The sequence below is a fragment of the Adiantum capillus-veneris genome, chromosome 7 (assembly GCF_014529385.1).
Source record: "Adiantum capillus-veneris isolate H3 chromosome 7, ASM1452938v2, whole genome shotgun sequence".
Taxonomy (NCBI): Eukaryota; Viridiplantae; Streptophyta; class Polypodiopsida; order Polypodiales; family Pteridaceae; genus Adiantum; species Adiantum capillus-veneris.
The window spans coordinates 157901511-157918604 of record NC_140937.1 but is presented as its reverse complement, the minus strand read 5'-3'; the positions used below and the strand labels follow the sequence as shown (position 1 = coordinate 157918604).

Genomic DNA, 17094 nt, shown 5'->3' with positions numbered 1-17094 from the left:
ACGTTGGAAAAGATTCACCAAGCAAAAGAGCGAAAGAAAAAAGCTCAAGCCATTCAAGACCATGTGAACGAGGAAGGAAAGTTGCAGATTCTAAAGCTCAAAGAATGCCAGAATATTGCACCAATTCAACAATTAGAACCATTGTTGGCTCCTATTGAAGCAATTCAGATTGAGCCGGATTGGCTTGGAGAAATGGATGTCAAACCAATGTCTAACTTATAGATGGATCAATAGAATATGCACTTGGGGATACTGGCACACGAATCAATGCCATAAAATACTCAACATATCTAAAGTTGTCAGGTGCAATAATGATGCCAAACCAAATTGAGCTAAGAGTAGCAAACAAAGGGACAATGGTTAGCTTAGGAAAAGCTAATGTATCAACATTAGGAAGAGTATGGAGTTTAGGAGGGCCTCTTTATTTGGCAGTTTACGAGAGTCAATACTTTCTTATTAAAAAAGCAATCAAAGGATAGCTTTTGAATTCAAAGAGGCACATTGGCTACTTTATTTGAATTCAAATTTCCCTCCAAAATGGAATTTAAAATCTAGCGCGAAAAAGTATATCATGTAGCATATCTATGGAAAGTATATCACGTAGCATATCTATAGAGCTCATCGTGTAGATTCTAGATCTATAATCTCCGCTCAAATCGGAGATCATATGTAGGAGTTATGGAAGGCCAAAAATTGTAAAGTTTTCCACCCCCTTTTTTGGAGGGAAAAGTGCTCCTTTGACCACTCTTACACCTCTCTTACACACCCACCATTCTTGAACACATGGCATGCATCTATTCGTCAACATGCTAATCATCTCCATAATCTCATGGCAAATAAAGAGTCCCTCCTAGATCCCATCCTCTTCCTAATGTTAACATCCATGGAAACCAATGTCTCCATGAATTTCATGTCATTGTGGACACAGATCTTAATGAAGCAATCATCTTGGGAGTTTCATGGATGTGGACGTACAAAGCAGTTCCAGATTGGTAGGACAACAATTTGAAGTACAACCTTAAGGGAGCTGCATATGGCACTCCCTTGGCACAAATAAAATACATTTGGAATGTACAACCAGATCAATAACAAGATTCGACCACAATTTGGCCTCAACCTCCAGCAAAAGACAAAAAAAGTACGTAAGATAAGTGTGGGTAAAGAAATCCATCATGGAAACCAAGCCGATCAAGCCTGACAAACTAGTCCAAAATTTTGCCCACAAAATGTTACCCTTGCCACTAATGAAGCATGAAGCTTTCTTATGGAAAAGAAAACTCCTTCCATCTCTTGAACCAAACAAGAAGGGAGACTATAGGGATGTGTCGGTGTCAACGGATCAAGTGCTTGCAAACCTAAGCTCTATGGTGCAAGAAGTGGTTCAAGGAGTGCCACAAGGTGAAATGAACTATTGCAGTGCACCCCGGTATCTTAGAATTGACCCAATTTTCTTCTGTATCAATAGAAAACAATCCTAGGAGAATTATGAAGTATGGAAAATCAGGCTACCTTTTGTACTAAACTATCTAGTACTGTCAAAGCTCATCAACAATTATATGCCAACCGAGTCATATATGGTACACACTCTATAGGTGGTCATCACACAAATGAGGGATGCTCTTGACCTCACTTGCCAGACAGTGGTCAAAATAGCAAAGATGTTCATAACTTGCATCACAACATTTGAAGACATTGAAGCATTGTAACACCCTTGGAAAGTGTTCCTAGAAGGTACATAGGGCATAACTTGGAACCTGGAGATAGAAGTCCCTAAAAGGAATATCATCATGGGAATGTATGTCTGAGTCATGTTTTTGCCCTCACATTATATGCAAACCAGACAAACAACGCAAACAAATCTTGAATACAATCACACAATTGAGGACTACTTGTACCCATTCAAGGATTGTAGCCCCCTTATGCATCCAATTTAATATATAAAAGCTATTTTCACCCAATTAAGGATTATAGCTCTTATATTGTGTAGTGATAATGTATATCAACTCAAATCTATGATGGTGAAAAATGCAAGACCTCAAGGATCTTTATATGCCTAGTACACTAGTACAGGACATTCAACCCTTGACTATCAACTTGTCATTTGCATATGCTCATATTTTAAAACCAACTGCAACCCTCTTATGGACCAATGACTTTGTCACAATGAGCCCGACTCTCCAAATTCTTAATTGTTTTGGTTTTGTACCTTTATGTTTGGTGAAGGATTTAAATATTTTTAGAAGTGGTTACCAAATTAAGAATCACGTTTGGCCCAAAAAAAGGACCTGTGACTTTGTAACCTAAGGTCAATTCACAAGGAGATGACTATATCCATGGCGCTTCAATACACTCCCTAGGGATTTGCCTAGTCAAAGCATCACAATAAGCACAAGGTGTACTTTATATGATTACGTCCATTGGGATTTTTAATTTTCCCAGCAGGCCCGTCACGTAAATTAAAAAACCCGGTGGGCCTTGAGGGAATACACTTTTACCCGGCGGGCTAACCAGCTCTATGGGTTTTTGCAGCTCATCATCAAATTCATGTTAACAATTCATGTGATCATGTCTTTTTCTTGTGTAATTACTAGAGTTATTAACGTTATCACACGATCGTGATCACGTCAATGAAATCCCTGATGTTTACTAATCTCCAATTGTTGTTGGCTTGATAGATTATGCAAAACCTAGATGAAGCAAAAACCATTTATCCAAGATACTAATCTCTACATTTAAAACATAAAAGATGGTGGGTAGAGTTAGAAACATTCACTTTGATTTTAGATGGTATCCTTTTGCTTTATATCTTGCAACCCACCCTCTTGTTAGATAGTTCTCTCCTTGTCATACAGACACGAGTAATTTGTTTTGAGAACCCCACATACATAAATAATCATTTGTATTTTGGCTTTGATTTAAGCTATCAACACATTAGCTAGAATTAATCTTTTTTCCTAAGAATTATAAGACATGTCAAAGCCTAAGATATTGTTCACATGTTGCTACTAGAAATTGTCAACCTTTTCTTCCTTTGCACAATTTTGGGTCAAGTTATAAACTACTCCAATTTATATGACTAGTGTCCTAAATCTTTTCTTTGTTTTTTTACAGAACTCACAATAGTGAGTATAACGAATTAGCTAAAACAAAAATTTACAACAGCCAGCCCTGCTCGTAACGAGCCAAGGCATCATATATGCATTGAAGTCCAAAACACATCACCAAAACATCGATTACATTGGCTGATGAAGGGATCCACCCACCATAGGAGGAAACATCCATGCATGAGTGTCATTAGAGATGCATCCTTTGTCACATGAAACACACCTCCCCCAAGCACAAAAGTCCCACCAAAAACCAATGGATCCACAAGAGTTCAGGCCTTTATAGGGGGCCAATACCCAATATAAAGTACATATCAAAAATCACCACCGGATAGGGGAAACAACTCATACCGATAAGGGCCACATAAGGGGGGAGCCTACCAAGCTCCATCACCTTGAGAAACTGCCACGCCTGGCAAGAACTAGAGTAGAGCAAAAGAACAACCCAAAAGCAGGATTTTGTGGAGAGCTTAGCACCAACTGGATCACGAACACCCGAAGTAGAGCAGGCCTTGGATAAGGGGGGACAAGCCCCATCCCTTGAGGCGCATCAATGCCACCAAAGGTGAGCGCCTGCCACCCACCTTCGCTTTATCATGACGCTCCAGGAACAGATCAACATGCCTTCGTTTCTCCCCAAACGAGAAGGGGGAGGAAGTGCTCTCCCCTGCCAAAAGAAAGAGAGAGGAGGAAGGCTGGCTTCGAGCTGCAGGGGTGAGTTGACCATGTGCTCCCCTCTCGAAGCGAACCCTCAACTCAAGACCAAGCAGCCATTACTCCACAGGGGCACGACCACGCTTCCTGCTGTAGGTGATCACTACAAACCTCCCTGCTAAAGACCAATCATGCAAAGTGAATTTCGCTTCAAAAGATGGGTCCAATCATAGCCAAAAACTAACCCACACAAAGAAAAAACCACCTAAACTCTTATGAAACCACTAAAAATTTCAGATTTATGTATGTAACACAAGCAATCAATTATGGCCCTAAGCTAATGCAAGGTCATAAACCTACTAGCCAACAAACCATATCATCAATCTTAATAAGGCATCCAAGTCTTTTTGTCTATGTGCCATGAAGAAGCTTCTAATCTATTAGTACAATGTCACTTAGCTTTTAATGAATCTCATGGAATATTTTTTTTGTTTAGAATTTCATAAAAAAAAGTAAAGCACATCACAAGGAGACCACCCAAGGTAAGTCAAGTTATGACTCTCGGCTCCTTGAACCCTCAAGGAGGTGTTCCAAAAGTCTACTAGCCTACCAAGGCAACGAATAACCCTATCATCCTAGAAAAAATTGGTTTAGGACCTTGACCAAGCAAGCCAAGGTGGTTCCCCTCTCCTTTCAAGTGCCAATAAGAAGGCACTAGGCCTCACATAGACACAAACATAACATAATAATTTCATTTTAATGTGTCTAGTAGCGTTTTTGCTACTCTTTTTGGACATTTTTTTTAATTCATTTGTGAAGACTTTGCATTGTTTATTTCTTCCACAATGAGAGTGATTATGGCAAATGGACTAAGGGAATAAAGACTAATCATCAGCCTAGGTCATGTTAGAAATGAGTGGAGTATTAAGAAAATTATTAGGAGCTAGGACTAATGAGCAATGATCCTATATTAACCTAAGGTCAAGGTCAATTACCCATGATTATTACACAGAAAGCCAAATATCTAATGTGTTTACTTTTCACAAAGCAAAGTGTTGAAACTTTAGTGTATGTCTAGATTTTGAAAATAAAAGGATCCATAGCTAGAAGCAAAATCACTTAATCCAAGCAAGCACAGAGATGCAAAGATAAAAGAGAGCATAGCATGAAGGATTTCACGTATTTGTGCTCTTTTGAGCGTCTTTCGATAAATAATCCACTTTAGTAGATGCTTCTTGATTCCTTTTATTTGCAAGCCAAGCTTCTTGAAGCTAAGTGTTAGTAAACACAAACTCCAAAAACTATTTACTGAAAGCCAAGAAAAACACAAAAAACCAATTATTGCAATCCTAATGCTAGAGTCTTGCATACCCAAATTTGCCAAGGGGACAAAACCCTAGGGGAAAAAAGTGCCTTTGGTTACACACATAGTGCTCTCTAGTAGAAAATGTATGCATACACATCAAAAAATGAGAGAAATAATGCTTCTAAGTAAGCACATTTTGCAAGTTTTAAATCTCTCATGCATGATTTAAAGTTGATAATCACTAGCTCAAATGAAATGTGAAATTTTAGGTTAAGCTAGAAATTGTGCAACTTTTAATAAAGTGAATTGGCTCATGATAGCCAAATTGTACAATTGAAAGCGCTCAAAAATCATGCTAAACACTAGCTCAAATGAACTTGTTTGGTGGATAAAGGCGTATGCACTGTAAACACTTACTCGATTTTTTGAAGAAAGTTGTGTACTTCAACCTATGATGATTTGTAATTGTGATGTAATTTGACAATATCCTCTCAACCTCTCTGAGTCTACACCCTTGTAAGTGGCCGGATGGCAGTGGGAAAGCTCCCTTAACTTTTAAGTCAAAACCCTTAGTTGGGATTAAAGAGACATCATTAGCTTGGAAGATTTAAAAACGTGCACTATGGGAGCCTCTTAATGCTACCAATTGTAATCCTCTTTTCTCGTGAAATGGTAATCAAAATTCATTTCCAAATACATTAGGAAATTTCAGAGGTCATTTGGAGGGCCTTCTAAGAAAAATAGAATTTTGAATTTCTCTCTCTAGAAAATAGGTGTGGTAAAAGCAAATGTAAAGTTGGAATAACCATTCGAAAAGTGTGCTTACAAGTAGATTCTTGTCACAGTGTCATAACGGTCGTGATGATTGAAGAATAAATCGTTTTCAGTTGCATTTAATGAACGTCCTAGAATTGGAGGGAGTTTCCTGTACATGGAATATACATTGAAGAATAAATCGTTTTCAGTTGCATTTAATGAACGTCCTAGAATTGGAGATAGTTTCCTGTACATGGAATGTATGACTAAAGGAAATAGGACGTATCCTTCCAAACCTGCTTTCTCCTCACTCTCTCACTGTTTGTGCACTTACCTTAAAGAAATCCTCCCTTTCTTGCTCTGTTGCACACATGGATTCTTCTTCCACTCCCACAAATGTCCTCGTTAAAAGACCCTTCTATCATCTACACATTGACCTGGATCCCCAATATACGCCACTGTGTAAGCGAGGCAGAACTAACATCGAAGTGACAACGATCATGACAGAGAGACTCAGAGTAGAGGGAGAAAAACACTTAGATATTTGGACAAAAGGCTTACTCTATCCATTGAATCCCATGACAAATGCTTTCCCAGCATTTTCAAATCCCACTAACTTATTGACCTTTGCAGGTAATGGAGAGAATGGATTGCTTGGCGACTCTAAAATCTCTAAAAAACAAATCAGAAACTTATAAAGACATGGTGAAGCAACAAGAAAATGAGATTCAAAGACTTTCAAACTTGCATCATGAGGACCAAAAGAGTGTAATGCAGCGCACACAAGAATCACAGGTCTTGCGAACAAAGGTACGGTCATTACAAAACAAAGAGATAATGTTAGGCACTCATGTGAGAAAGAAGAAACTACAGAATCTTGAAACGTTGAAGGTAGGCTCTGGCGGCCTTAAGAAAAGAATCCAAGCATTGAGGTGAGCATTGTAAACTGTCTAATTAATTTAAATTAATCTAAGTGTTTGTTTATGTTAGTTATGCTTTCTTTGTAGAGATTCCATCTATCCAGACAAAGAAAACATAGACCCGACGGCCAATGTAGGAAAGCAATTGAAGGCATTGATAACTAGTGGTCTTGCAAAGGATATCATGCATGACTAAAAGTTTAAGGTTTTGCAACGAGATGTCCTTGACAGATCATTTCAAAGAATGCAGTGCCTGCCAAGCATATACATGGTACATTGGACTCCTTTGGATGAGTACAACAATATCTTTGTGGACCTCACTTTGTTGCAAACTAGAATGGTAGAGTTCTACAATATCACATTCGAAGAGACAAGTGGCGTTCTACATTTTTTTTTGAAGCTAGATGAGTGTGAGATTCTTAAAGAGAAGAAGCTAGAGCCAGTTACAATCACATTAATGTATAGGGCCCTTTCCAAATGTCCCACTGATGACCCTTCATACTTCAGTGTTCAATAAAAAACAAACATATGGTGGCTTGGTGCATTTCAGGTAATCCAGTTATCTCCAATTTTGCAGCTCTAGCAAGCCCTCTGTTGTACCTAAATTTTAGATTTAATTTTTGTATCTCATAAGGATTGATCTTGCAGGTAAAGAAAAAAGACCATGACATTTAATTTTGGGTGTTCCATCAAACCCCTATTCCAGATATCATTGATAGGCAAATGAATCGAGGAGAGGTATTGGCTGTAGATGGGAGAGGAGACTTTCAAGTTCAATGGCATCTTGCAGGTGAACTCAAAACACTTAAGTGTATGTATAATTGTGGAATGGGTGCCATGGAAAAGTCTCCATGCTTGTATTGCATGGAGCCTGCAAAAGTGATGGACCCAAAGTGGTGGAGAAAGGATCCTACTCGTCACAATCAAGAATCTTATTTTCAATCAGTTCTGAATATACCACTTGTTAATGTCCATATTTGTACAATACATGCTCTTTGCCGAATTGTAGAGAAGTTGGTATATCTGTACATTGGGTTTGCTTGGAAAATCAAAAAGTCATCTGAATGATAAGTCGCTCTAGAGGCTTTGGAACTAGTTTTGTTAGATATTGGTCTACATGGGGGCAATGTGAAAATACAGCGGGATGAAAAAAGGTCAACCAATGAGAAAGATGTACCCTGCAAACCATTCATAGGTGGGGTCAAGGCACACCATTTTCTATCTAAACCTCAAGGTATGAAAGATGTGAAGCTAACAAAGCGAGGGAGAGTATATCACTCTACCTACATTAGCAAAGTTGAGTATATGCACTAGAAAAAACTTCATTTAGTAGTGAAAGACCAAGAGCCAACAACTCGCAATGCAAAGGGTGATGTGTGGCGTTCCATTGACATATTATTTCAAGTGTGTGAGAATGATGATTGGTCGAAGGATAATCTTAGCAAGTTTAAACAGAACCTTCAGCTACTGAAAAGATCCTTCACGACAGCATGGACTGACACTCAAATCACTCATTACATGGTAAATTCAAAGTGTCTCATATAATCTTGTACTATGTTTGTGTTTAAATTTTTAAATAAATTTATTCTTTTGTAGCACATTATTTTTAATCATTTGCCATACTTCATCCAAAAGTATGGGAATCCAGGTATATGGAACATCTAGGGCCTGAAGAAGTCTCATTACATGGCTAGAAATGCCTACTTCAGACACACACAACATGGAGGCTCTCGAAATAAGGCAAACAGTTTGAAGGAGTTATTTCAGTGGTTTTATCACATAATCATGCATCGCATTCAGTAAAAGAAAGTATTGGCCTCTTCAGCAACCGTACAGGCAATCAAACATTTGCAACTTCAGAAAAGAAAGCGAGCAGACGCATTCAACAACTCAAGTGCTCTTGAAAGTCAAATTAGGTAGAGAGAGACAATGCAATATGCCAATCATCGGTGGAACAAGAGAGTTAGAGTTTAAATGATCAGATGTACCCCAAATGCGTGTAGAATTAAATTCAATATGTACCACAACTATATCAACATTTTGATGATTTGCAAATATCATTTGGAACCTCACCCTTGTATCTGATCATTAAATGTTTTCCATACTCTAAGAGTTCAGTAGAGTTTTCTTTCCCTAAAGATAATGCCATTGTTGTGTATGTGTAGTAATATGTTGCACGACCCTCAATATATCCTAGCGAGTAACCAAAACATTCTCTCCCAAAAACCTTGTCGACGAGGATTACTTTGCCAGCATTGGACCACCTAAGAAGCGAGATAATGTCTTGAAAGCATAGGTTGCAGTATTCCCCTCCTGTGACATTTCGTTGTGGAAGATTAGGCTGGGTGCCTCACATAAACTAGGAACATATTGTCCTAGAGCTGCATTCCTACCACGGAACTGTCTTCTTTGACGACAAAGAAAGTCGTCCTTTTCAGCAATCCATGACTATAAACAAAAGAAGTGTTTGTGTATGTGTGTGTGTGTGTGTGTGAGAGAGAGAGAGAGAGAGAGAGAGAGAGAGAGAGAGAGAGAGAGAGAGAGAGAGAGAGAGAGAGAGAGAGAGAGAGAGATGGGGGGGGGGGGGGGGGGGGGGGGGCACAAATTTATACCATGAAACTCTCATCTTGCAAAAAAAGCTCATCCTTCCATAGGTTGACTGATCATGTTGACTCCTGCGTTGGTCGCTTAAACCAATCCTCCATATCCTATTACTAGTTGATGGCTTAAGATTATTTTGAATAGCTTGAAATGTGGCTTCATCAGGAAGGCCTTTTGGAGAGAGAAAGAGAGATAGAGATAGTATTCTACATCTCAAGATTACTAATTTAGACTCAATTTAATAATCAATAAAATTGGGGCTTGTTGCCTAAAAGGCTTGAGGTAAATTTCTAATTTTCCTCCTTCCACTTGTGGACCACGACGTGCAATAGGCTATTAGCCCATGTCAAATCTGAGCCCGCAAGCTATGATCCTAGAAAAAGGGGGAGAGAGAGAGAGAGAGAGAGAGAGAGAGAGAGAGAGAGAGAGAGAGAGAGAGAGAGAGAGAGAGAGAGAGAGAGAGAGAGAGAGAGAGAGAGTGATCCTCTGCAGTTTTCTCTTCCAGTGGAATGGCAAGAACCAAGGCAACAACAAGGAAGGTAGGGAAAGGACCAGGGCTTGCAAAGAAAGCATGTGGAAGGTCTGCTAGTAAGAAGAAAACTTCAAGTAAACCAATGAAGATATTGAAGGGCCCAAGAATGAAGAATATTCAAAGAAACATGGGTTTATTTAGGGAGATCAGGAAAGCTCAGAAATGTATTGAGCTTTGTGTCCCTAAACTTCCTTTTCAAAGAGCAGTAAGACAAATTTGAGAGGAATTAGCATGTGCTGGTACAATGAGGTGGAAGGTTGTTGCCCTGCTGTGTCTTCAAGAAGCAGCATAAGATTTTGTTTTGGAGTATTTTAATGATATTACCATTGTTGCTGCTCATGCTCACCGGGTGACAATAATGGACAAGGACAGTGAGACTCTCAAGAGAGTGCATTGGAGATACGATAAGATCCTTATTCCTAATGAGTTTATTGATCCCAAAATGAAAGATATACTGCTAATACCACCAGGCCGCCAAGTTCAAGGGGTTAAGATTCATGAGGTTACTCATGAGGTGAACACCAGAGCCAGAGCTGAGTAAGAAGAAAGACATCACTCTAAAATAGAGAAGCTAAAGAGGATACAGTCTACTGCTGCTGATGAAGAGGCCCATAGGAGAAATTATGGGCAAGCTACCACATACCTAAATGAAAGAAACAATGATGTTTTACATTCCATGACAGAAGGACTGTTAGCAAGCACTCCCCTTGTTGATGGTAGTAGGCAATTAGCAGTGGACTCTGTTGATATGGGGATATTGAAAGATCCAAATGCACAAATTACCGACTCTATTGTTTATGTATGCCTAAAGTAAGTTCTCATCTCTACCTTTAAGATCTTTCTTTGTTGGTACTTGGCCTCTAATTAAATCCTTGTTTTTGATTGTAGCTTAATAATGAGCTAGCTCCCTCAAGAAACCCACAATGAAACTTATATTTTAGATCCACAAATGTCTGTCCGAATAAAGAACACCCCTCATGTCACATTGGAGAGATGGTTTGTCCACTGTCCAATGCTCCAGGTGACAACACTGGTGTTGCCATGCGAATCAAATAATCATTGGAGCCTTGTATGCATAGAATTGGACAAACAAGTGGTATGGACTATCAACTCCATACAAGCAACACATTTAGAAAAAAAAGTGTAAGTGTTGATAAAACCTTTAGTGTTTATTTGGGGTATGATTGATGAATTGAATATTGTTAATAATAAATAACTTTCACTGTTCATAGATGTGTAAAAAGATTACTTCATGTCTATGGAAAAGTCTGTGGAAATCATGAACTCTACAAGTCTACCTTTAAAGCTGTCAAAGTGCCTAATCACACAGATCCAAATTCTTGTGGTTGGAGATGTCTTCTCCATGCAGAGTATATACTCCAGAGTTTTTTTGCTCTGAATCCATTTATGTCAAAGGTATTTTCTTGCTATGGTATGGACCAACTTGGTGCTATTATTAATTAAAGTATTGACCAGAAGTTAACCTAATTTTGCAGAATGCTCTGAAAAATTATACATTGGAATATTTACAAAGGTACCGCGCTTCAATGATTCGACATCTACTATCTCTTTCAACCCCAAGAATTTTAGATATAGAAGACAGTTTTGTCGACGACCATATTATAGCTTTAACAACGACCGATGAAGAGGAAGTCATGCCATTTTTTCCCACCCTAAACCAAATCCCTCAAACTGACCCCATATTAGACGAAAAGACACCCGTAAGCTTTGCAGTTGGAGCGGCTGAATCCGAAGTTGGGGTTGAGCAATGTAAAGTAGACCAAGCCCCTGAAAATGCAGATGTAAAATTCTCCTAAGAGACGAAGAATGCAACAGAGATTCTAGGCCAAGCAGAGGAGGATAAGGGAGTGCCAGAGGAGGAGGCATATATTGCAAATCAAGGCCAGGAACAGACAACAGAACAGGTTAACCATTCGGCCATGGAAACACAAGAGTCATGTACTGCACAACCACAAGAGGTGGATACCCTTGGCAATTCAAGGAAACATCGACACTCAACAACAAAATGTCAATGTTAGAAATGACCAGTATGGACTCTTGCTTCAAGTAGATATGGTTGTTCCGCTAATATCCATTGTACTTAACACTAGTTTGGTACCAAAAAGGACACTTTAGTGTCCTTTTTTTGCGAGTTTAAATAAAATGGTACATGAAATCTAGAACACATCTAAAGAAATGCTTTTGCAAACTTATAAAATGTTATTCAAATTACTCACAGAAATTATAATTCCTCACTTTTGATCATAACCTCAATAGTAACTACACTCATGAAAAGAACCTATGCAAAACAGCATTCAATGTTTCATTAAAACTCGTACTCTAGCCCAAGAAAAAAATGAGCAGGGTGCATGCAATAATCTGTGGTAACTGCTTATATATGTGTTTGATATTTTTGCAATTGTCATGTGAGAAAAAAATACTTTGTGACTATAACTAAATATAGAAAGTCATGTGGGTCAAATATGCAACGTTCACAAATTCAATTAACGATCACAAAAAAGATTTCTTTCATCTAAATTTACAATGTCTTATGATACATATATACTAGATCTATGACTCCATTACATAAGGTGATAATTTCTAGCTAATGGTTATGCAAGCCACATTTGGTGATTTATGACATATGCAAAAACTATGGATGTTGTAATTATGATTTTTTATTTATTAAAGACAAGCCTCAAAATAAAGTCCACTTTTGGATTTTTTTGTTCATCTCACTTATTTGTATACAAATACCTCATATGGACACAATTGGGAGATTTATATACACACTTTCATTATTTTTTCATAGCAATGTTTTTTTTGCAAGAAATTACGCACTATAATTTTTTTAAAATGAGCTCAAATTACAAGATGCCTATGAGTTTGAACCCTTGAAAAATGCTTAGTTGATGGGTATTGAACTATAGCTACGTTATACACCTTAGGTTTTGTCCCATAACCTCATCATGTTAATGAAAGAGGCCTTGAAACTTGAAGTTGAAAGACCAAAATTTTTCTCTTTGTCAGCATTTTCAAGATTTTGGTCTTTTGATTATAACAAAAATATAGTTCCTTAACTAGGTTATGAAGCTCAATATCTTGTTATAATAAGTTTTTCCTATCCGTACACCTTGAAATCTATGCAAAACCTTATTTTGATGAGAAGTTATATTCAATTACGAAAATTTTGATAAAAATTGCACTAAATTTCTATGATTTTTTCATCTTAAAACTTATCATATAATCTTAATTTGGCATTAATTTTGGCAAAAGTAAAATTTGGATATGTTCTTCACCTCATAGCTGACCTAAGATATGAACGCGACCTATGAATTTTTTTCTAGATTCACTAGATAATTATGACAAGTTGCTAGAAAAGAGTGTCCGATTATAGAACTAGTGTTAAATAATATATGCTTTTTTGTTTCTAACTACTTATATGTATGCACACAATTTGTAGAGACTGATTATTTTGGATCTCAATGGATTGTTACTGTTAAGACAACCGTACAATGTACATACAAAGTTCTCCAATTTACGTAGTTTCCACTTGGGAAATGTCAGAGTATTTATTCGACCAGGCACAAAGGTATTTTTGAATTTTTTGATTCCATGGTTTAGGGTTGCTATCTGGTTTTCAATGCAAGCCCATAACCTGAATCCCCTTGTTTCCATAGTTTGTAATTTAGCTGAAATTCAGAGATCGGATTTTTATTTTGTGTATAGTCAAAGAAATTGTAATACCATTGCGGGATATTTCCACCCAACTAAAGCTAATGTACCACTTTTCCACAAGCCCTTTGAACAGATCAATGTGTCTTATGATGCTCTCAATACTTTGTTGATTGATGACACACCACATAAGGGTTTACTTAATCCATCCGGCACTACTATATCCCTACCTTCATTTGAAGGGCATCTTCACGATTTCTACCTAGAGGACATTTTGGTCCCATACTTGCAAGCAATGTACTTAAGCCCATTGTGCACATCGGAATTGGTAATTACGAATGTACTTAGTAATTCATTGATTATACCTTGAATTGATACTGTCTACCTGTCTATGTGTTTTGAATACTCAGAGAGAGAGAGAGAGAGAGAGAGAGAGAGAGAGAGAGAGAGAGAGAGAGAGAGAGAGAATGTTACATTTCATTGAAGACATTCAAGGCTGATTACATGGGCACAATTTGAATATGGCCAAAAAGATCTCCACAAAAAAATGCTTCTCCCTTGTCAGCAGTCTCCTCCACTATCTCATGTCAAAGTTGTAAAAGATTGCATTGCTGCCTTATTGTAATTACTATCATAAGATTTAGGTCTTTGTCCACCACTTCCACGTCTATGACAACATTGTTTGCCAAACTTCCTGCCTCTTGATCCATAGGCACATAGTAACCTTCAACAATGTGAGAACGCTTGTACCAAAAGGAGATTATTAATGTTTGTGTTGCAAGCATATACTTGACAATGAAAGTGTCAAGAGCTATCTCGCAACATATGCCATCTATTTCTTTCACATACCACCCTGGATCAAGAAGCTTATCACACAAGAGGGAATTAAATGATTTGCAGAGCAACATTGTTTTAGAAACATGTACTTTACAGGTATGAAATAATTCAACAAAGAGACCAATAGGACAAAAATTTGCAAGTTTCACCAATTTAGTGGGTACAGAGTTTTGGAGAGACCTCTAAACATCTCTATAGAGCGTGCTCCTCAATGCCTCACTCATTGTTGTGTCGGGAACGGGCCAATCCACGAAGTTCCAGTTGGTTGGTAGTGGAACCTTCACCAACACTCCTCTCTGATTCCTTTGATTGAGTTGGTAGAAATGGTCATAGAAGAAAATACCCTCGTTTTCCAGGCTTTTGCTAGTTTTGTCCACTATCATAAGATTTAGGTCTTTGTCCACCACTTCCACGTCTATGACAACATTGTTTGCCAAACTTCCTGCCTCTTGATCCATAGGCACATAGTAACCTTCAACAATGTGAGAACGCTTGTACCAAAAGGAGATTATTAATGTTTGTGTCGCAAGCATATACTTGACAATGAAAGTGTCAAGAGCTATCTCGCAACATATGCCATCTATTTCTTTCACATACCACCCTGGATCAAGAAGCTTATCACACAAGAGGGAATTAAATGATTTGCAGAGCAACATTGTTTTAGAAACATGTACTTTACAGGTATGAAATAATTCAACAAAGAGACCAATAGGACAAAAATTTGCAAGTTTCACCAATTTAGTGGGTACAGAGTTTTGGAGAGACCTCTAAACATCTCTATAGAGCGTGCTCCTCAATGCCTCACTCATTGTTGTGTCGGGAACGGGCCAATCCACGAAGTTCCAGTTGGTTGGTAGTGGAACCTTCACCAACACTCCTCTCTGATTCCTTTGATTGAGTTGGTAGAAATGGTCATAGAAGAAAATACCCTCGTTTTCCAGGCTTTTGCTAGTTTTGGCAGCATATTGCAAGACTCTAATATGAGCATGGGTCACAGAGATGAGACCTATAATGCACTCCAGTGGCTTCCATTCCTCATATGACGAAGGATAAACATCTGTGAATGTAATAGAATAGAAATAAATACAAACATCTGTATAACCTAATTATATACCTATGATAAGAGAAGAAAAAATAGATTCACATTTGAAATTAAGATAACATTTATAGAGGAGTGCTAAATAATTAACTTACAGTTGCACTCTGGATTATGCACCATGCAGACATCGCCGCCATTGGCAATCACATTAGAGTGAGTGAAAACATGTTGAACAAAGACTTCTTTCACAATCTTCTTACCAACCTCGACTTTGAAATCCAGAACTCTTGCTTTCCATGCAGAACGAAATATGTTTGTTACTTTCGAGCTTTTTCTCCTTCTTGGCTGCATAAGAAGCCAAGAACCTTTGCTTATGATCCTCTGCTCTTGCCACCTATTATCTGTAGTGAGAGAGTTTGAGATTGAGATAGTGCTTATACTACTACATGGTCTTCTTGGCACACTAATGGTGAGGCTGGTTGGGGATATTGTAGAGCAACCTCTAGAACTTCTTGGGCGGGTAGAAGACGAAGCCATAGGTAAAATGGAGGGAGAATGAGGTTTGAAAGCCTTTCATAAAGGTAGTGGATATCTTTTAATGAAGGGAGAGAGTTAGCTATCAATGAGTAGTCAGGTGTCATGAACTTGACAGCTACTAGCAGTGGGCCCTAGTTTGTGACACCAGGAAGTTACCTTACGAAAATGGGACAAAACCCAATATTTCAAAATGTTTTCTTTCATTTTTGTGTTGTTTTCCATGTATTTCTACGTTACGTAAGGTTGCTGCTCATTGGCCGCGCCTTCTTTTTTCTCTCTTCAATAAGGCCCTCCAAATGACCTCCAAAATTTCCTAATGGCACATTGCATTCCTTGTCTCTTGCTCTACAATCTAAGTGTAATCATTTTCAATTCTGTTGTGATTTATGACACTTTTCTTGTGAGCTAAATGCATTGATTTGGAGGTTAAAATGGTTGTTTTTTGATGTTTTGACCATGGAGAAGTGTTTCTATGCTTAAGGAGGACCTTTTCGAGTACTTCTGTTTCAATTTTTTGCACATTTTTTGTGATGGATCGTGATTTATGTACCTTCCCAGATGGTGACAGAACTTGGTAGGATTGTGCCCTTAGGTGTTGTGATACCTCTCCTTAAGTTTCATTGCATTCCAAATTTGTTTGGATGCCGAAAAGGCGTGATGACCTACAGCGGTGAGATTGGACGCATACTGATTGTCCGACTAGGAAGTGGTTGATTTTCTTTTGTTGTAGAATGAGTAGCCCTCTGAGTTCACTTTGGTGAGATTGACACTCTCATCAAGTCTCCGTGCCCCATCCTAAGTCGCTTCCTTGCATATTGACATTATCTTAGTACAAAAGAGCTATGTTGCAGACCTCCGTCACGGCGACCTGCTAACATTGGCGCCGTTGCCGAGGAAATCGATCCTTAGGTGGTGAGCGATTCAATGTACAAAAAAATCTTCCTTCAAAGCTTTTGACACCCGTTCTGCTTACACATAGACAATGAAGCAGCTAGACATAGGTTTAGTGCTTGGTAGAGACTGGAGCCAATGCTAGTCCTTAAGAGCAAAGAAAGTTGTGAGTGAAGTACAAGATAGTATTTCGTTCTTTGATTTTCCCATGCTTGGAAAGGACTGTTCCACCACACACTTTG

At 38.3% G+C, this 17094-nt stretch overlaps 1 pseudogene; it reads right to left on the bottom strand.

Annotated features, from left to right (window-relative positions):
* Window positions 1–11560: 11560 nt before the first annotated feature.
* Window positions 11561–15961, bottom strand: LOC147454905 (uncharacterized; annotated as a pseudogene).
* Between the last annotated feature and the right edge of the window lie 1133 nt (window positions 15962–17094).